The following is a 22,359-nucleotide window of genomic DNA, read 5'->3' as shown; positions in this document are numbered from 1 at the left end:
GTGCGCCCGCTGCCCATGCTAGTGGGTCTGGAACTGGCGATACTTAATGTTGTCAGTTGTTTGTTGAATCGAGTGGCTTAATAGGTCTACTAGTGGAGATCCTATTTCCTTTGATTATTTGAGTGAATATCTCTGTGTGGAGCATCCATTCTGTCGGTGAAGGTAGGTGTGGCCGAGAGAGAGCATCTGCTAATACATTCTTTGCTCCTGGAATGTGGCAAGCTCTGACATGTATGTTTAGATTGTCGATTAAATCAATAATCGGAAACATAGAGACAGTAGGTTCGGTGACCTTGTTGAGCCTTGTTTGTTCACATAAAACGCCACTGTCGAATTGTCTGTGTGAATCATCAACTGAGCGCTCTGTAGTAGGTTGCTCCAGTGACTTATGGCGTCATTTATGACTGCTTGCATCTCTAGCAGATTTATGTGTAACTTGCTCTCTTGATTGCTCCATAGGCCTGACGCTGTCCTGTTGGCAAGGTGGGCTCCCCAACCTTGTAGTGACGCTGGCCTACGAGATGTGTTTCCGATTCCTCGCTCTATTAAGGAGACGCTTCACGCAAACATTCAATCTCTTGGTCCACCAAAGTAGATGAGGTTTGACGTGATCTGGTAGACTGAACGGTAGAGGGTCTTCGAGATGCGCATTGATGAAGACTTGTAACGGACGTAATTGAAGTCTGCCTCTGACTGTCAAGTCTTGAGCTGATGTGAGTAGTCCCAATAGGCTCTGCCACTGTCGTAGTGGTAGCGGAGAGAGTAAGGCTTGTGGGATTAACTGTTGGATCTTGATCCATCTGTCCTCCGGGACTACTATACGATTCTGGGCTGTTAGAAATCGTATACCTAGAAATTGCAGATCTTGTGTTGGTTCTAGGTCTGACTTGAGTAGATTTACTAACCATCCTAGTTGAGTTAGTAACTTGATTATAAAGTTCAGCTGTAGTCTGAGACGCTGTGGATCTGGATCCACTTGTATCCCGTCGTCTAGGTAAAACGCGCTGCGAAGACCTTGACGATGTAGGTATGAGACAATAGGTTTCGTCACTCTTGTGAATACCCAAGGGGCCGATGAGATTCCAAAGGGAAGTACTTTCCATTGGTAATGTATTCCGTCTAGGATAAATCTTAGATATTTCCTTGAATTTGGATGAATCGGAATGTGTAGATATGCGTCTTGCAAATCTATGCTGGCCATGTAATCTCTGGGACAAATTAAGTGCGAAGTTATGTAAGTGTATCATGCTAAACGCTGGCGGGTTTGCTTAGATAGTCTCTGTTGAAGATGCTCATGTTGTATATGAGACGAAACTTTTCCTTGGAATTTTTCTTGGGCACTAGGAAAACTGGGGAGTAGAAACCTGGTACGATGTTTCGCTGATCCAGAACTTCTAAGGCCTGTTTGTTTAGAAGAGTAGCTACTGTTTCTCTTAACATTGGTAGTTGTGCCGGTTGGAAGTCGAACCTTGGAGGGATGACTGTCAACGGAGGTATGGCCTTGAGTTGTATTTGATATCCGTGCTGTAGGATGTTGGATACATAAGGATCTTGTAGGAATCCCCAGTTTTCCCAGTGCAGCTGAAGGCGTCCACCCACTTGAGAAGGTTGTACTGGAACGGCTGGGGGGTGGAAGACTCCAGTCGTTCCGAACCTGTATTTCATCGTTTAAAAGCGCGGAAACCTCTGGATGACCTGCCTCTTGCTGATCCTCCTCTGAAATTGCTGTATGGGCGACGAAAAGATTCCTTGGGACCTTTTGCTGTAGCCAATTTCTTGTCCCGTGCTTTCTGTAGTCCAGAGAATTTAGACTTGCCAGAGTATCTCAAGGATGTTTGCTTAATGACATTAGCTAACGTATCCATGGACTTGATCATAAGCACCTCTCTAGAGTCCTTAGACACCTCTTTGGAGACCTTGTCTATGTTACCACCAAAGAGCAAAGGCGATGACCACGGGGCAGCGTAGAGGGATTCCGTAAATTGATTACCCCAATTGCAGGAGGCTAGTAGACCCTGACGACGAGCCATGGTAGTAGCTGCAGTAAGCGCTGACAAGTGATCTGTAAGGAACTGTTGGTCTCTTTTCTGCATGAGTAGAGCCGAGTAGATCATCCTATCTTCTTCCTCTGTAGAATCTTTGAACTTGGTGATGAGGGTTTCATTGACAGTTCTAGATCTATTCAATCCAAAAAAAACATTCTCCTAGAAATGGTATCCAACTGGGCTAGTTTGCGATCGTCTATTCTGTAATTCCTGGACTTGGCATCGCTGATTAACTTAAAGTTCTCATCAATATCTTGAGCCTTGAAAAAGGAGTCCATATTGTGGCCTGCAAACTTCTTGACGTTGAAAACCGGGAAATGTGTTGACTGAAACTTCGTAGATTTGGTAAAGGCTGTATCCAGATTAGCTGGAACCGCTGCTATCGGGTCAATAGGAGGTAAGGAGATAGTGTCCGCATCATCTTCCTTCATCAAATAAGTATGAGCTGAGTTCTCGTTCTTAGACGGGGAAGCAAGTTCCAATCCATTCACCATCCAGTATCTAATTTCTGCATCCGAGAATACGATACCTTCTTCCTCTTCTGACGTAGGATCACATATAATAGAGTGAGGTGGAGTCCTAGATCTGTAAGAAGATCGACGAGAAGATTGTGGTGAACGGACTGACGAGTGGCTAGTATAGGGAGACCTTGGAGGAGACTTCCTCGGCGAACGCTGGTGGCTTCGTGAAGCTCTCGATGAATCCCTTCTAGATCTTCTGGATGAAGATGACTTGGAGCCACTTAACCTTCGTGAAGGCCTTCGTGAAGGTATCGAGTCAGAGTCCGAATCATTATATAGGAGCTTGCTTCGCGAACGACCTCTGTGTTCTTCAGGGTCTGAGCTCGGTGAAGCACTCCTCCTCTGAAGCCCTTCGCGAATGGTGAGGATCTGGATCCTTCGTGGAGGCGGCCTGGGACGTTCTTCGCGAAGGCTTCGATACGGGCTGGGTTGCCCTTCGTGGAGGCGCGTTTGTGGGCTCTGGGGCCCTACGCGAAGTCATAGCGGGCTCTGGGGCCCTACATGACTTATTATGGGTTGGGCTCTGGGGCCCGCGGCTCTGAGGCCTCTGTAAACCGTATCGGTCTTCCATCAACATCATAATTTGGTTGACCAGGTCGCCTGGGACGGTCTGCACTGGCGTTGAGGCTGCCCTCTCTATGGTAGTGACGGGGACCCTCAGTTAGAATCTCAGCCGTCAGCGTAGGCATCTCTGGTTGCGTGTTGATCTGCGCTGAAGTGACGGTAGCCGATACTGGTCGCTTCTTATGCCGTACATCTGGAATGATAATCGGAATGTCATCATCATATAAACACAATTCTGAAACAGGAAGAATGTCAGATGAAAAGTTTTTAGTAGCCTTCGTGGGTTTCCCTTTCGACGAAGCTGTAGCCCTGGGGGTGCGGAGCGTACGTTGTGACGACGTGGAAGCTCTCCTAGTCTTAGACTGTGATGATGGAATGTCCTGGGATGCAGGTCGCTTCTTGGATATAGCGGACTGCGTCCCACGCTTCTCCCCGAAGGTAACTCAGGCGGAACACCAGACGGTAGAGGGTCGTCCGCCAACAGTTGACAGGGTATATCTGACTCTGATCTATCAGCCATGACTGAAGACTGTTTCCGAGATCTATCTGCTGCACGTCTCAAGACGCAATATAAATATTTATCAAAGGCAGAATTAGACAATTTAATACATAAATTGCAGCGTGAAACAATAGAGCATGGCGTTGTACAACTAGGGACATATTAAATGCGGATCGGCAGCAGAGAAACGTAATTTACAAACAGTGCAGATTTTCATTAACGCAATCTGCTGAGCAAACACGGCGGACCGTGAATAAAGCAGCAGAAACACGAATAAATATCAATGCATGTTGAATAAGGATACTAGTTACACCTCTATAGATGAATATAAGAGGTAACAAACTAAATATAAATAAAGGATATAGTGTGTAGGGAGACACAGGCGCTCTCACGTCCTGCTCACTGGGCGAAGAAGGAGAGAGTGAGGCACATGGTGAGAGGTGGCGCCCTCGTTCCCGCGCTTACGAGGGGAAAGATAACTCGTGGTGAGTACTAATTAGTGATTTTACATTGAAGGGAACTTCAATTGGGAGATACAAGTGTTCCACTGTGTTCGCAAGAAGAAGAAGACAAGCAAATAGCATGAGTCAGGATAAGGAAAAAAAATTAATGGATGACTTTCAATGACTTTCCTAATTTTGTAATAAATCAAAGACAAACTTTAAGTTTTACTTTATTTATATGTTTAAGTGATTATTTATATATCAAAACTAATTACAAACATGCACAAACATGCACAAACGTGACGGTAACATCAGCACCCTCGATTAAATATTTTGTACAGTATACAAATGGCAAATATGGCGGTGTAGCAGGCCATTTCTTCCCCGGTCTAAACCTTCCCTGGGGAGAATCTGGCCTAGGCCAAACTATCCCTGGGGAAGTTTTGTCCTAGGATATTCTTACCCCGGGGAAAGTTTGGGCTAGGCTAAAGTTCCCCTAGGCCAAAGCTTCCCCCCTGTTTAAACTAGGATATTTTGTTCTGTTATCTATGAAAACGGGGGAAGAGAGATTCTGGCCTAGCTAGGCCACTTCTTCCCCACCCTTGCTCTTATATCAAAAGGGGAGATTCTGGCCTAGCTAGGCTACTTCTTCCCCACCATTGCTATTATACCAAAAGGGGGAGAACAAGTTATTACAAACATCAAACCGACAGTAGTTTTGACTTAAATTTTGGTACACATTTTTGCCAGATAGTCCATTCTTGCCTCTGACTTGGGTGTAGTGATTTGAATGCATACATGTTTGAATGGAATATATCTCTAAATCCATCCTGCTCCTGCCGCCATTCCTATGAAGACACATTTAATTAAAGTACTGTCGGAAATAGAAAAAAACTGTGTTTAGGCTGTTACTCTGTATCCCTAAAATTTACACAATTGCAAGTAGCATATGTCGAAATAACCTACTTCGGGCTAACTGGGCGTTCAGTGGGATGCGTAATAAGATATCCAGAAAAGCATGTTTACTCGTAAAATTGGACAAAACTTAGAAAAAATATGAATAGCTGCTGAAAACAATAGATAAGACTATAGGTGGCAATTAGGTCGCTCAGCCAGGTATGATGACGGACCGTCGACTCACCTGGCATGAAATGCACATGCTGCCTACAGGCACAAGGGGTCATCTCAAAGATATTTTGTGCTTTTTCATGTATGTCTCATCTATTGATTAACATCTTACGTGTCTTTCTTTCATATAGTTTCATATAGTTTATATTGAGATATGTAAAAGAGTATGATACCCGAAAACCATAGAAACGCATCGTAGTATATAGGTGGCATGATCATCCGAAGATCGACAGGACTGGATATTATTTGTAAATTGTTATGACGTGCCGTGTACTTCCCCAGTATAATTGCCCTAAAGGATTATCTTATCTTAGCTGATATCTCTATCCCCAAGCCCGACCCCAGGTTTTGCTTTTGAGACGGCCCCTCCTATCTGTTTCTTTTTATAGTGACAGTGAGACTGCATGGTAGCTACATCCTTAATAATTTCGGCATAAAAGTTATTAATTTTTATGTCAGCTATCGTTTATAATGAATCTACGTCTAATTTCAGATTGGGCATTTAAAAAGTGCCCTTTGTAATACAATATCGTCGCACACTACGGTAATTTGCATAAAGCCACGGTCTGTTCCAAATAAGTCTTTTTGGACTTAGAAAAAAACCGCATTGCTCATTTCTGCACTAATTTCCCCTCAGTAAAGTCCCTTTTCTCCGTTTCCTATCTCTCTACCGCCGAGACTGTAGTTAGGCCGAACTTACTTTAACAGATATTTCACACTTTCACATATCAACTACATAGATTTTAGAGATAAATGAGAAAATACAGTTTTTTTTCTATTTCCGACAGTACTATAGTTCTTCATCTGTCCAAATTTTGTCACTATAAGATGTAAACATTCAATCACACATTTGATGGGTAAATAAGATGTACCGGTAATATACACAGGTTGCTTGCTCTCTTATCATGCTGTTTATTATCTAATATTTGTTATATTTATGTATAAATGTAATGGAACATTATTCACATGAGCTTGTTTACTAATCAATAAACACGTTTGGTGAATGAAATGTGTTTCAGATATCCATGGGCCAAGTATACCTCTTATCAAACCTTGTCTTTTGAATTTAGAATAAGGCACTATAGTGGAATGATAGATGATACAGCATTTGATATAGATATTGTTTTGGGTTGTTGTTGTTGTGTTGATGTTTACGTATGCTTCCTACTGTTAAGTTGATGTCACCGACGTGGATGCCATATTTAAAATTTAAAGCCATGAGTGAGGGAATAATATTTGGAATGGATATGGACATCCAAGTAAAAACTGTGTATTTAGTTAAAGTTTCGAATATAGTAATGATTTTGAGATAAGCCAATTTGGAATAAATGGGGATCAGTAAATTATTGAAATATAAAAATAAGTAAATGATACTATGAAACAATAGTAATGATATACAGTAATATATACCAGCCACATAAAGAAACTGTGCATTGTCAAAATATTATCCCAGTTGATAGGTACGATAACAATGTCAAAGGTACATATAAACTTTAATGGAGGGATCATGAGACCATAACGGGAGAATTTCAATTGAAAAGTCAATCACAATGACTAATGGAGGAGGAAAGCTGACAGGAAATCATATGGAAAGAGCATGCTCAATTGTACTGCAAAGGCATGAAGTGTAAGGCTTAAGCGGGACAGGGGTCACACGACCATGTCACAAGCTCAATAATGGGTATGTCCACCATCGGTATTGAGAACAGCAGTGCATCGACGACGCATAGAGCCTATCAAACGTGCACGGAAGGCTTGTGGGATGTCACGCCAGATTCTCTCAAGTTCTGTTGCAATGTCAAGGACAGTATCTGGCGGATGAGGAAGACAGCGTAGACGTCGATCAATATCGTCCCAAACATGCTCTATTTGGGAGAGATCCGGTGAATTTGCAGGCCAAGGCAGTAAGTCAGCATCGTGGTGTTGCGAGTAATCCATAGAAACCCTTGCCGTATGAGGGCGGGCATTGTCCTGTTGGAATGTTAACCCAGGGCCATGACGTTGCAGAAAAGGAATTGCCACAGGTCGAAGAATCTGATCCCTGTAGCCCACACCAGTTAAGTTGCCCTGAACAGTCACCAAAGGAATTCTTTGGCGTGCTGTTATTCCACCCCAAATCATCACGGAACCACCACCACAGGCCTGTGCATAACGTACTCCCACACGTCTATAGGCACATTGACGTCCATCACTATGGGAAATGTTAAACATGGACTCATCTGTAAAAACAACATTTCTCCACCAAAACAAGGGTCTGCGGACATGATTTCGGCACCACATTCGGCGAGCTTGTCGATGACCTTGTGTCAGGATAGGCCGTATGGTGGGATGTCGTGGTCTGATCCCGTGATGACGTAAACGTTGTCGAAGTGTGTTGGGGTGGATACGGCGAAGTCCTGGGATGGTTCGGGAAGTCATCACTGCAGTCTGAAACCTGTGGCGAAGATGGGTCACCCTTATCCATCTGTCCTGTCTTGGCGTTGTTACACGTGGATGTCCAGAACGTGGCCGATCGATGACGTCATTTGTGTTCTGGTAGCGTCTCACCAGTGCAGAAATGGTGTTCCGGTGGCAGTGGAAATGTGCAGCCACTTGTCGTTTAGACATTCCCCCACGGACCATCCCAATGGCCTCATGACGTTGTGCAGACGTGAGCCTTGGCATGCTATGCGTTTCAATAGCCGTTTAATTTTTTGAACGATCGCAAGGGCAGGGGTTGAGCTTTCCAAAGTGACAGTATTGTGTGGCATTCATTTGCTCTGTTTCTCTTTCCCGGAATGCACGTGCAACAATGTATTGCACGTCTCAAGGACGAACCCACTGACGTCACGGAACGTGGCACGTGCATGCATACATGTTGGATACATGTCACTAATCTCTGAGTTTAAATCCTTATGTGTCTACACAGGTTTGATAAATTTAGATTTTAAATTTTTGTATGCACAGTTCTTTATGTGCCTAGTATATAATAAAGTAAAGATACATTTTGTAATATTATAATATTTTTAATAATTTGGAATTAAGGACTTGTGTTGGGTCAAATATGGTTATTTTTACCGGTGGTTGTTTATATTTTAGTACCCATGTCACATAGATACATATTGATACAAAACTATTTTCTTTAATTTCCTGTTAAGCTAAAGGGTTTACTACACACATAACAATCAGGTTGATGTTTCACCCTTAATGGTTTGGTATAAATGTGTAATATCAAGAACAGATGCTGAGCAACGCAATGCAAGATTACTGGCATACTGATGCTGATGGTTTGACCCATGAAATCACTGATACAGTTTTGGAATTGATACCTTTAGATGTACAGATACTACACAACTACAATAGTTCCTACTCACCCTACAGGCTTTGTATCTCTATCACATTGATATTCTACAATACATTATATATTTGTGAATGATTATCCCATCTCAAACATTTCTGGTTCATTTTTCGATCCCTGATTGAAAACTCAAACACATCAAAGTTGTCGCCATGAAGACCATTGTTGTACTGGTTCCAGCTCCCAAATAACCTGTGCTTTTTGCCTCCCTGGGCTGCCTCTGTCAATCATTCTATTTCAAATTGTAACCAGGTTGGAAACAGTCCTTTGGTTTCTGTAAGATAGTAGATCTAAACCAGAATGAGATGGTCATCCTGGATACTTCTGTAATTGACGTTCTAGAGCAGAAATTGAAGAGTCTTTTATGAGATCTTTTATACTCCTAAGAAACTTGAAAGTAAATCAAACGCTCCTACTCGACTCAAGGACGAATCTTCTTCCAAAATTGAAGACAGTGGAGGAAAAGTGAAGCTGACCTGGGAGCTGGTTCCTAGCAATTAAGTCCAACACCAAAGAAGACTTTGCCTTGAAGCTGCCTCTCAAAAAAAACCGTATGAATATCTATGTCATGGATCTTGCTAATATGAGTTGCTGTAGCAACAACCAACAAGAAGAATGTCTTGAGTGTGATGTGCTCTAAGTATTTCTGTTAAGGGTTCGTGGTCTACAGACTATGAATGATTCAAAATGAATTCAGGTTCCATCCAGGGGATATGATATGGGATGATTGATCTGCCAAATTACAGGACTTGATCAGAACCTGAATTGCCTTGATCGTGGCAAGTTTAGTCCAAGTGGCTGCATGGAACCTTTCAACTTCTTGACAGTACAAAGATGATGTCGTATTCTGCTATCTACTGAGATGAAGCTGTAGTTGCTGAATCTATCAGGTGCAAATTTCCAGATGCATTGAACATCTTTCACATATGGGTGGTCTTCATGGAGGTATGATGAGCTTGACTGATGGTATGAGCCGCTCTTCTAGATTATACCTTACCAGTTAAGTGTTCTGGAGATATGCACCAAATGCAGAGATGCAGGTGCTCTGGCACCAGATGTAGATGATTTGTATGTGGTTGAAAAAGTTCTCCCTTTAATGGTACAGCACCATGCCAAAAGTGTTGCAAGAAAAATGGCTGTCACTGTATTGAGCCGAAATGGCCGTTAGGTATTTGGATAAATTTTTTTTACACTGTTTCACTGTTTACATCCCCCAAAAAATTTTGGTATAGGAACATATTTTAGGGGTTGCTTTTTCACCTAGCACCTACAGGAAGTAGGTGGAGCAGATGACATCCTGTTTACACTGGAGATGAAATAACGGCTGATGTCAGAAGAGAATTGACTCCCAGGTTGAAAGAAAGGTTAATATTTTTTAAAATGAGTGGAGAAAAAAATTGCAACATTCAGCTGTTCAAAATTCCCATCGCCCGACACAAGGGACAAGTCAGTTTTTATTTCGGGCAATCAAGTAATGGTATCTTTCTTGTCCGTGGGCTACTAGATAATTTCCACTTATGGTTTCAAACTGCAAATAAACTTGGATTTAATTTCATATCTGCTCACAATGTAGCTATTAAATTTCGCAATGATAATAAGTAGACTTATCTTTCTTTGCTATTTATCACTTTTCAATAAATAGTCCAGTAAACATTAACATAAAATATCATGTTGATTTATTCTTTCATAATTACATCATGATAATTATTTCATAAAATCAGGGAAAGTGGAAAATTAGTCATGACAAGTTACTTTCTTAAAGTCACCCCCTGAACATTGCTAAGATTTTGGGGATACATGAATCTACTGTCTCTACAGTCTCGAAGAAATTTTCTGCCTGCAGTTCAGTAGAAAACAAGGCTAGAAGTGGGAGGCCCAAATTGTCTGACCAGAGAAGTGATCGCTGACTTTGTCGTATGGTGCAAGGTAATCGTAGGCAGTCTTTGTGAGATTTGACTCATGAATTCAATAAGGTACACAAACAAGCATAGTATGACCAGAAATTATTGAGAATTTTAGGAATATGTTTAATTGGATTTCTAGTATAAACAACCTTGACCAGCTATCAAGTGCTTGGTTTCATTCAAGAGAGACAACTCCGTTAATCCTTTTTCATTAGTTTGTGAAGAGTTATCCCCCCTTTGTTTACTTGCTAGCAGACGACATTTTCAGTGATCCTCAGTATGGATGATTTAGAGAAGAGGAAGTTGATTTTAGAGTATTATAACAAGGACATCATATCAGCTAAAGTGATTTCAAGTAGAACAGGCATCCCTTTGTCCACTGTTTATCGTGTTTTGAAAAATATTGCAAATGGATATGGCATTGAGCACCAGGGAGGCGCAGGTAGGCCCAGAAAGTTGTTGTCGGTGACAGGAGGCGGCTTGGTATTCTCGTTTCTAATATCAAACGAAAAGGAGTTCAGAAAACTTAAGGCTGGATATGATTGATAGAGGAACTGTGGCTGTCTGTAAGGAGTCAATTAGAACTGAGCTGCATGCAATGGGTTGGCAGAAAAGTCGAGGAATTCCATCACCGATCATGAAACCTGAACAAAAGGAGCGAAGGTTGAACTGGTGGTTACAGCTTAGAAATTTTAACCGGGACAATGTGATTTTCTCAGATGAAAGTTCTGTGTGGCTGTTTCCTAATACACTGAAATTCTGGACCAAACAAACTGAAAAGTGTTTCCGTTCTCCGGCATATTGCCGGTCCTCGTGTCCGGTAAACATAAAAATCATAAAATGCATAATACAAGTCATGCCATGTATATCAATGTCAACGAGAAGTCGTCCAAGAATAACTTCTAAATATAGTTTCGAGAACTTACGATTTCGTCTCGTAAACAAACCAAATCACGTGACGTAATGTACGAAATGTGATTGGTCAATGTTTTGACAGTCATTCTGAATAATTTGTTGTTCTTTGTATCTCGTCCCCTTATAATAATATGTAGGCTTACGAATTGCGCGGAAATGTACGACCGTATCAGATTGTTAAAAGCACATGGTGACTGTCAAACGTGAAAATGGCCAGTAAAAAGCAGACGATGCCTTCCACTTTCGTCGGTGGTAAAAGAAAGGTTTGTGAATTGGAGGACGATCAAAATGAACTGATAACAGATGTAGAAACCAGTAAGCGACTCAATAAAGGGGAAAGCCTCTGTTCAAGTGGGGAACTCTAAAGCTAAAACTTGCAATACTAATAAAATATGTTCAAATGGCTTCGTTACGAGAATGACAGTGGAAGTGTTTTAATGTTCTGTAAAATATGCGAACATGCAGCAAAGTGAAGATGGATTCACCAAAGGATGTATAAATTTGAAAAGTCTGCATTAAGAGAACATCGTGACAGTGCTTCCCATCATCATGCTGTAACAACAAGTTTTCATCAAATGCAATGACTACGCATCTGAACGCTGCAACTGAGAAATCTGATGCAAAGTTAACAGCTATGATGCGAATTTACTATTGGCATAACCATGCCAATGTTGAGATTTCTTTCTGAAATATCTTTATCAACTTGTCCATGTAGTACAAGACATGCGAGAGCATGTAAGTGGTGCCAATGAACGAATACGTTTGGATCTTCTTCTGAATATTAACAGCTGCAAACTGTTATTTCTGTTGGCGGCCTCCTCTTCAATTTCCATAACAAGGGCTGGCCAATTGTTTTTGCACTCTTGACGGCGTTTCCCACAGACAACCATCTGACACTGCATGGTTGTTTTAAACTTGAAAAGTCTGAATCCTCCAAAACTTGCGATAATTCGCGTAATCGGTTATACCGAGTTGCTGAATATTCGTACAGAGAGGGGGTTCAGCCTCCAAAATCTGGTTCACAATCCCCAACGAAATCGACTATCACAGGATCGGTTGAATACTCTCATGACATTAAATATGCACGCAGGAGAAAAGAACATCGAAAAGCAAAAGTCATTTTTCCGAAATAAAACAGAAAACTGTAAAAGGTATGGTTTTATAATCTTCATTGAATTAAAGTATCATTGCATAACTCTTATATAAATTGTGACCGCCAGATTGCGTACAGGACCGGAAAATGAAATGATCGCCGGACACTGTGGCCGGTAAAAAAAATACCCAGCGGCAACACTGAAAACCTTTGTATCAGCGCCAAAAGTACAGTCTGAAATTTAACATGTGGGTGGCATATCTGTGTTAGGGGCAATGCCCTCTGTGTATTTGAAGGGATTATGAACAGTGAGCGGTTCACAGATATTCTCGAGGAACATTTACTTCCATCTGCTCGTTTCTATGGAAATTTTGGATTTTCCAGCAGGACAACGACCCAAAACATCGTTCAAAGCATTCACAGGCCAGGTTTCGGACCCAAAATATGACATTATTAGATTGGCCAAGCTATAGCCCTGACCTAAATCCAATAGAAAATGTTTGGGGACTTATGAAGGAAAGTGTCAATAAGAAAAATCGGACAAATATTGCTGAAATGAAAGAAGAGGTGGTCCGATATTGGGACAGCATGGACCACGACTTTCTAACTTCTTTGATCAGTAGTATGCCCCACCGCATTGAAGCCTGCATTGCTGCCTATGGTGACTTGACAAAATACTAACTGTTCACCTGTCTTTGAATCTGGAGTTATGTTCTGCTGATATTCACATTTAATACGTGAGTAATGAGTGAAAAAAATATAAAAAATTACAATCTTTAAATTCTCAATAATTTCTGGTTGTACTGTATTATCTAAAAGAACTGTTCAAAGAAGACTCCATTTCTATGGTTTTCGAAAATGTGCTATTCGGAAAACTATCACAATTTCTAAGGTGAACAGAAGAAAGAGGATTGCTTGGTGTAGGAATAAGAGACATTTACTACTTGACCATTGGAAGAAAATTATTTCTCTGATGAAACTCAGGTGGTGATTGGAAAGAACAAGTCTGTTTATGTTTGGAGAAAATCGGATGAGAAGTGGAGATCCGAGTGTTTGAACGCACTAAAGGTACCGGCTCGGATTAGCTGTATGTTTTGGGGGTGCATAACGAATGATGGCGTTGGAACACTTGTGCCAGTTGAGGGTACCCGGAACTCACAGAAGTATATGGAACTCATTGATGAATATTTATGGCCTGTTGTTACCAAAGTGTTTGGAAATAATGAATTTATTTTCCAAAATTACAATGCTACACCCCATAGATCAAGACTGACCACTGTGTGGAAAACAGCAAACAATCTCCCTACTTTTGTCTGGCCTGCACAATCTCCAGACCTCAACATTATAGAAAATGTGTGGAAATGTGTCAAACTTAGACTAAATATAGAAACCGCCAGCCTTAAAACATGCCAGAACCTCATAGACTGTGTAACTAGGATCTGGCAAAGCCTGACCCCAGTGTATATATCTAGTTTATACCAGTCAATTCCACAGAGATTGAGGAGTGTAGAGATTCATAGAGGTTATATCACCAAATACTAGTCAAAACAAGGTAAGAAAAACATTATTTTAAAGTCGTTTTCATTGCTTGAAAATTTCAGGTGAGAACCTCTACTTTCTCGGCCATTTTTCTTGCAACACTTTTGGCACGGTGCTTAGATGATGATAACTTCAAGTGAGTAAGGTGATTGTCGGTTTAGTGATATGGGTGAATAACCACGCGGCATTGGAAATACCAAACGGGATAACTTTCCATTGGTAAATAGCCCTTGAAAATAAACCCAGGGTATATGCAGTAATCTGGATAAACCGGTATGTGAAGGTACACATCTTTTAGATCAAGGCTGCCCCTATGATCTACTTTGATGGATGATCGCACAGAGGAGGGCGGCTGACAGCATGCAGAGAGAGTGTGGCACAGGAAGAGTTGAGTTGAGTTTGGCTTTACGTCACATCGGCATTATCCAAGCCATATAGTGACAAGAACAAGTCTGCATTGATATACATTGTAAGTACAAAGTGGTTTCGTTTCAAAGACACACATTCATTACATTGTCATTTTGGAACAGAGAATGTCATAGCACTAAACTGAAAACTTGAGTGTCCCAATTTTTGCATCAGGCCCCGAGAGTATAGCTTTTGATAAGTGAGTTTGAAATCACTGTACGGGATTAGCAGTGGAGATAGGGGCTTTTCAAGAGCTGCTTTGCTGCAGCATCGGCCTTAGTGTTACCTGCTATGCCGACGTGACCCGGCAACCAGCAGAGGACGATGTCATATTGGCCAGTAGAAAGGTTGTTGTACAGTTCTAGTATGTCCAGGATGATTGGGTGACTTGAAGTCACGTTTAGAAGTGCTTGAAGGCAGGATAATGAATCTGTAAAAACGATGAAGTTTTGGACTGATTTTGCTGTTTGAATGTAAGGGTCAGAGCTGAGAAGATAGCTTTGGCTTCAGCGGTGAAAATGGAACTGTTGTCGGGGATCCTAGAGGAGACAGTCTTGGCCCCAATGACTGTAGCGCTGGCAACTGGCCATCGTCCTTGGATCCGTCTGTGAAAATGGATCTGTGGAGTGTTATACTCGAACGTAACTGGTTCCTGTATTCCTGTTGGAACACCAAAGGGATTTGTTTCAGACTTTTTGAGTTTGGTGAGGGTAAGATCGACCTGTGGTTTCACCATTTGCCAGGGTGGTGAGGACAGAAGTCGGTATGGTGCAAATGATGTTGAGATCAATTTTAGCTGCAGATATGTGTGGTTTGATCCTGATTCCAAGTGGTGGAACCAGGCTTGGCAGTTTAGGAAATAAGTTTTCATAGAGCGGGTTGAAAACACAATTGTATGCTGGATTGGACCCATTTGAACGTAATTTAGTGATATACTGCAGTGAGAGTTTAATGCGGCGTTGTTCAAGGGAAGGTCTGTTGGCCTCCGCATATAGACTGTCTACCGGAGAGGTCCTAAAAGCTCCTAGGCAGAGCCTCAGCCCTTGGTGGTGGATAGAGTCTAATTTTTTTCTAAATTGCTTTTGCAGGCTCCACCGTAGACAATGGAGCCATAATCTAGTTTACTGCGAACTAATGATCTGTACAAGTGAAGGAGGGTGGTCTGATCCCTCCCTCTGTATATTTGAGACTACTTTTAGCAAGTCTAGAGCCTTCAGGCACTTGGTTTTCAAATATTTTATGTGGTAAGAATGTCAGGTGGTGGTCGAATATGAGTCCAAGGAATTTGGCCTCTTCTACTACCTTGATGGGGAGTACCATCTAAAGTTAGGTCTGGATCCTTGTGTGGTTTGTATTTACGACAAAAGTGAATATAATTTGTTTTGGATTTTGAAAACTTAAAACCATTTTCATTGGCCCATTTTGGATTTTGTTAAAGGCAGAGTTGTAGCTGCCTTTCTATTGCGTGCATGTTCTTACCACGACATGAAATATTGAAGTCATCCACGAAAAGGGACCCATCAACGCAACTGTTCAGAACGTTAGTGAGGCTGTTACTTTTGATGCTAAAAGTGTGACAGACAGGATGCTGCCTTGGGGACGCCCTGATCTTGGTTGAAATAGTCAGACAGTGTGGAACCCACCCGAACTTGAAATTGTCTGTTATTTAAAAACTGAGATATGAATTGAGGTAGTCTACCCCTCAATCCAAACTCGTGTAAATCTTTTTAGGATACCATGTTTCCACGTTGTATCATATGCCTTTTCTAAGTCGAAAAAAGATAGATACGGTATGTTGTTTTGTTGACAATGGAGTTTTGATGAATGATTCGAGACGCACCAGATGGTCAATGGTACTTCGGTTTTTCGAAACCACATTGGAGGTCACTGAGGAGGTTATTGGTCTCCAAGTACCAGATTAATCGATTTTTGACCATGCGCTCCATGGTTTTGCAAACGCAGCTAGTTAGGGATATAGGACGGTAGTTTGAGGGATCAGTATGATCGCGGCCGGGTTTTGTATAGGGATGATAATGGCATTGTGCCACAAAGGGGAAGTGTCCGGATGTCCAGATGTCATCAAATATATTTGGGAGTGTTTCCAAGCCTGTGTCAGGGAGGTGTTTCAGAAGCTGATAATGGATTTCATCAGCTCCTGCCGCAGTGTCGTGAGCCTGTCCTAGGTCAGTACGTAATTCATGGAGGGAAAACGTTTTGTTGTAATCCTCCCCATTATCAGAGTTAAAATTGACTGGTTTCTTTTCTTGTTGGGTGTGGTATTTCTGGAACTGAGGGTTATAATTTGATGAGGAGGAGTGGTTTGCCAAAGTTTCGCCAAGTTTGTTAGAGAGGAGTCACCATCTTTCAGGTGGTGAACTCCTGATTTTGACCCCTTGCCCTTAATCTTTTGAATCATGTTCGACACCTTGGACATGGGTGTGCGGGGAGTTGATTTGACACATATTTCCTCCATGACCGGCGTTTAGTTTGTTTGAAGGTACGTTTTGCCCTGGCATTTGTCATTTTAACAGCATTCAGGTTATGCACTGTAGGATGTTTTCGGAAATATTTTTCCGCCTTCTTCCTATTTTTCCTAGCTTGTTTGCAGTTTGTATCAAACCGTGGTTTGCGTATGTGCGGGTTTGCAGAGGACTTTGGAATAGTTTTGTCTCCGATGGCATTTAGGACGTCTGAAAATAGTTCCATGGGGTCAGGAACATTCCTGAAGTTGTCCGGCTTAAGTTTTTCTGAACATAGGGTTTGGAATAAAGGCCAATTGGCCTTAGTAAGATTCCATCTTGTTGATGGTGGTTCATCCGTGGGGTTGATAGGAGTAAGAATTGTTGGGAAGTGGTCGTGGCTTCCACAAAGGTCGTCATGGACCGACCATTCAAACTCATTTAAAAGATTAGAATCTGTAAGTGATAGATCGAGGAGCAGAGTATGATCCAGTGGCAGGATGGAGGTAGGTGTTTGATCCATCGTTGAAGATGCATACATCATTATTTGAGAGAAACTCTTCAAGGACCTTTCCCTTACTATTTGTATCAGTACTCCCCCATAGGGGGTTATGGCCGTTGAAGTCGCCCATGATTATGCAGGGCTTCGGGAGTTGATCATATAAGTTCTGAAGATCTGATAGGCGAACAGTTGAGGTGGGAGGGAGATAGAGGGAACATAGTGTAAACCCTATGTTCAGAGTCATGCGGACAGCAACAGTTTGTAGGTTGGTTTTAAGTGGAACGGGGCTATGAAGGACGCCCTGCCTCACCAGGATAGAAGTGCCTCCTGTAGCTTTTACACCGGGAGGAGAAAAGGAGTGGTAGGAACTGTACCGACGGATGTCGAATTTATCGGTCCTTTTTTAGGTAGGTTTCTTTGGAGACAAACGCGGATGGTTTGAAGTCTTGAATCAATAGCTGTAATTCATTATAATTATTCTTAAGTCCTCTGCAATTCCATTGGATCATGTTTTGTGGATTCATGGTGCTTCCACTGGTGACATGTCACGTGAACGTGAGAAAGCGTTTGATGAACTCCTATTGGTGTGAGGTGGAGTTGGAGTTACCTCCATATCCAGAGGGGCCAAAGGAGTTATGGACCTCGATAGGGACCTCTGAAGGAGAGGTGGCCTTTGGTTTTGTGTTTGGCAGTTGTTCAAGTTGTTTTAGTCTCTCTAGCCACTTTTTTTCTTTTCTGCGCGCAGTTTCTGTTTCTGGTTTTGGCATTTGTTCTGGTGTTTGTGATTCAAGAGGTTTTGACTTTGGCGTTGGAGATGGAGTTGCTGAGATAGGCTGAGTTGTGTTGAGTTCAGTTGGCTGAGAAGACACGATCCATGTCAGGTCGGTCTGACATGAGATGGTTGCAGTAGTGATAGTAGGACGGGAGACAGCAGAAGAGTAGGTGATGGTTGAAGGGGCTGCAGTTAAACTTGCAACCCTCTTCTTTGCTTCGTGAAAGGAGATATTTTCTTTGTGCTTGATCTTGAGGATCTCGGATTCGCGTTTCCACACTGGACAGAACTTGGAAGAGGCCATATGGTTACCACCGCAGTTTGTGCACTTCACTTCCCTTAGTACTGTCGTTGCCCTCATGCTTGTCACCACAGCGGTAACAAACAGCAGAGGAACGACAGGACTTGGATCCATGTCCAAACTTTTTGGCAGTTGTAGCACCGGAGTGGATTGGGGACATACACCTCCACACCAATGCTACAATAACCAGCCTCTAATCGAGTCAGGAAATGTTTGCTCGCGCGAACGTGAAGAGATAGGTGTTCGTTGGTTGAACAACACCGTCCTTTTGAAGGTGAATCGTTTTACGGCTGTGACTGATTGCTGAGAGAGTTCCTTGACAATTTGTTCTTCAGTCATGTCAGACAGGCATCGAGCTCTGTCCCGTACAATGCCTCTACACGAGCTAAGTGTTTTGTGTGCTGAGACAGCGACCTTGATATTGACAAATTCTTGTATTTTGAGGAGATTTAGTGATTGGTGTTTCCGGGTACATTCTATCAGAGAGAGCCAGATCTAAGCTTTGTAACATTGGCAACCTCTCAGCAGATACCAGCCATACCTTTGGAGATTGCAAAAGGGTTCAATTGCAAAGGTTGCTTGTCACAAAGCCCCAATGATCAGGAAACGTGGCCAGTAGTCAGGTCGGAGGGGCGTGCTCTCGTCAGACGAGGAGTTGTCGAAGTATCCATGTGTCTTCGTTTTGAACCGGGGGCATTTGGAAGCCATGTCGTTAGTAATGTGGTTCGGCATCCCTCTCCCCACCCACCGTGGAGTGTCAACAAGGACGATCTTATACTGCAGCGGGTCTCAAGCTGCAAAGACTAGGATAAGGGGTGTTATACTCCAGCGAATTTGACATGAAATGCTGTAGCTGCCTACCAGATTAAAGGTCAGGATGGTTCTGTCCATGACAATCAATTGGAGACGTACAGAAATCGGAGGTCAGCATCACCAGATTGGCCCATGAGCCACCGCCTTCTGTGCATGGGTCTGCGAGGCTAATTTGTTTTGGTAAAATATTAGTTAACATTTTGAACATGGTCAAAAGTGTTATGTAATACCAAATTTTGTATAGACATTCCATGCACAGGGCAAGGCGTGACCAGCCGATTTGTAGAATCGGGCTTATTCTACCACCCGTCTAGGCAAAGTTAGGGTGGAAGTGGTGTGTTGGATGATTGAACACTATTGCCGGTTCCGTCATCCTCAACCACCAGACTCCCTTCCTCTGCCGACACAGGGATGCAACCCACGGCAAACGGGCTGCCCAATTTGGTCGCCTCTTACAACCAGCAATGGGGTGCTGTGGACCTATTCGACCCCGGGTCCACACGAGGGCGAAGAGCCATTGGCGTTACCCAGCACCCACCACGAGGAGGTTGCTCTTCAAGGGTGCCAGGCACAGGAAGAAGGTACTGCACACTGAAGATTTTCATGCTGAAAATCATGCGCACTTTGTCTTTCTCCAGAACTGGAAGGACTGGTGAATAAAATCTGGGTTTGAAGGACTGTGGTGTACAGCTTGCTTCTCTTGTAAGGTACATGTCAGAGTGAGTGAGTGCTTCGGACAAAGTCCAAATTTAACATGGACTGACTGACTGACTAACTGAGTTTGGTTTTACGCCGCTTTAGCAATATTCCAGCAATATCACGGCGGGGGACACCGAAATGGGCTTCACACATTTTACCCATGTGGGGAATCGAACACGGGCCTTCGGCGTGACGAGAGAACGCTTTACCCACTAGGCTACCCCACCGCCCCGGTACATGTCAGAATGAACTGGAGCATAAGCTGACTTTCTCCTGACACTCTGGTTGCCCTCTAATGTTTGCTGGTGTAACTTGAGGACATCTCCTGCTATATAACCTGAACTACATCTTTAGCAATAGATTGGCGATGGGTGGCAAATAGCAACTGAGGCAACCAAGGTTGCTGATAGAGTTGTTCTTTGAACTGATCCTCCAAAGTAGACAAATGAAATCCTATCTTTGTAACGCTGTGATGGAATCAAGGAAGTGAAAAATCCAATACAGCTTGGAAGTTCTCATGGATACTGGCCATCCTGTTCCAGTATAATACTATCCTGCCGACTGCATGAGGTAGACCTAGAAGGTCAAACGTTCCCAACCTGGCTCCTGGTTATAATCTCTTCTGTAGTGATCCCTTGATTGATGGCAGTATATATAGGATATACTGAGATGAGTGTTAGACCTGTTGTAAGATCTTTGGGTGAATGACAATCCTCATGTCTACTGTATCAGCATCACGGCTCCTTGTAGAATGATTGACAAGTGTCCGATCCTCTCGATCCACTGTATAACAATTGTTCGAATGAAATCAGACTGCTCCAATCCCCTGGACAGAATGAATGATGTGGTGAAGAGTAATTCTTCTGATCTTTTGTGTATGATTATCGATAGGGGGAAAGCCGATGCTCAAGGAGATCCTGGCTGTCTGGATTATGATCAACAGGGGATTGTGTAGGCGTTCAACATGCCTTATCTCTGTCTTGCCCAGCATTATCTGAATGTCCAGGTGATGATCTTGGGAGAGACGATAGTCTTCACTAGCCAAATCTTATGATCATTCCTTATGCATATGTTGATGTTCCTCATGATCATCTCTCTCAAATTTGACATTGAAATACCCTAAACTGTTCATATTAGGAGTGCTATCTGTGCTTCAGCCTGACAATCTTTATCAGATCATCCCAATTCTTGATAGTAGGAGGCTTGTTAGATTTGGTGGGCAAAACATTCTTCTTGTCTCTGGAAGTGATGGTAGACAACTTGGTGGCTGAAGAACATGGTCTAGCTGAAGGTTTAATGGGACCAATCTTATGTTAAAAAGGAATCTGATGTCTCACCCAAAACACTAGTTGGCTGTGGATTTGCCACTGACTTCTTTAACTGCCTCTGACACTGTTTTATTAACTGTATTTACATATGTGAGTGAATGAGTTGAGTTAACATTGCTTCTCACAGTATACAAGTTATATCATTTATATCACTAATCAAGTCGGAAAGCTGACAGGAAATCATATGGAAGGAGCATGCTCAATAGTACTTCAATGCCATGAAGTGTAAGGCTTAAACTGCTTAAATACTGCTCAGTCAGTGCTATTAATGTTTCAATCTATGATGAAGGATTATTGTATAAAGGTGGGAAAAAAACAGCTTTGAGAATTTTTCTGGATCTGAAATTGTATTATTTGATTGTTATTTAATGGCACTATGGCGTAGTGATTTGATTTGATTTAGGCTCCTCTATCACTACTTGTCAGTCTAAGTAAACTTAGGCTCAGTATTATTCGTTACACTGCTATATTGAGTCTAACAAAACCTAGTAGATTGTCGCGTCAGCTAACCTTTGAGCGACCTATGACCGTCCAATCAAACCCGACACGGACGAATGGTTTAACCAATCAGACAACAACTACTTGTTAGGGTTCGGCAGGACTTACAAAACAGTTTTTGGATTTTCTCTTCCCTGGTCGCTGACACTGATCCATCAACAAACGAAAATCCAGCCACATAAAACACAGATATTTGACCTGCAGTATATACGCTTATGGGTTTCTAATGACATGGTTACTATTTGCTTATATTTTCGCAAGATGACATCCTTGAATATTGACAAAAACGCTATACTCAGTGACTGTTTACTCTTTGCGTGTATCACTCGGAAGCGATCAAGCGGAAATAGCATTCGTAATTATTTGAGTTTTTGAAGTAAAGGTTCAAATGGTATGTGCAAATGTTAACTTTTGCTATTTGGTAAGCTGTGTTCTGATTGGTCATCCAAAAGGTTAGCTGACGCGACCTTCAACTAGGTTTTGTTAGACTCAGTATAGCAGTGTAACGAATAATACTGAGCCTAAGTTTACTTAGACTGCACTACTGACTGACTGACTACTGAGTTTGGTTTTACGACAATATTCCAGCAA

The sequence above is a fragment of the Haliotis rubra genome, unplaced genomic scaffold (genome assembly GCF_003918875.1).
Source record: "Haliotis rubra isolate DU_JTF1 unplaced genomic scaffold, ASM391887v1 Scf70, whole genome shotgun sequence".
Classification (NCBI taxonomy): Eukaryota; Metazoa; Mollusca; class Gastropoda; order Lepetellida; family Haliotidae; genus Haliotis; species Haliotis rubra.
This window is presented reverse-complemented; position numbering follows the sequence as displayed.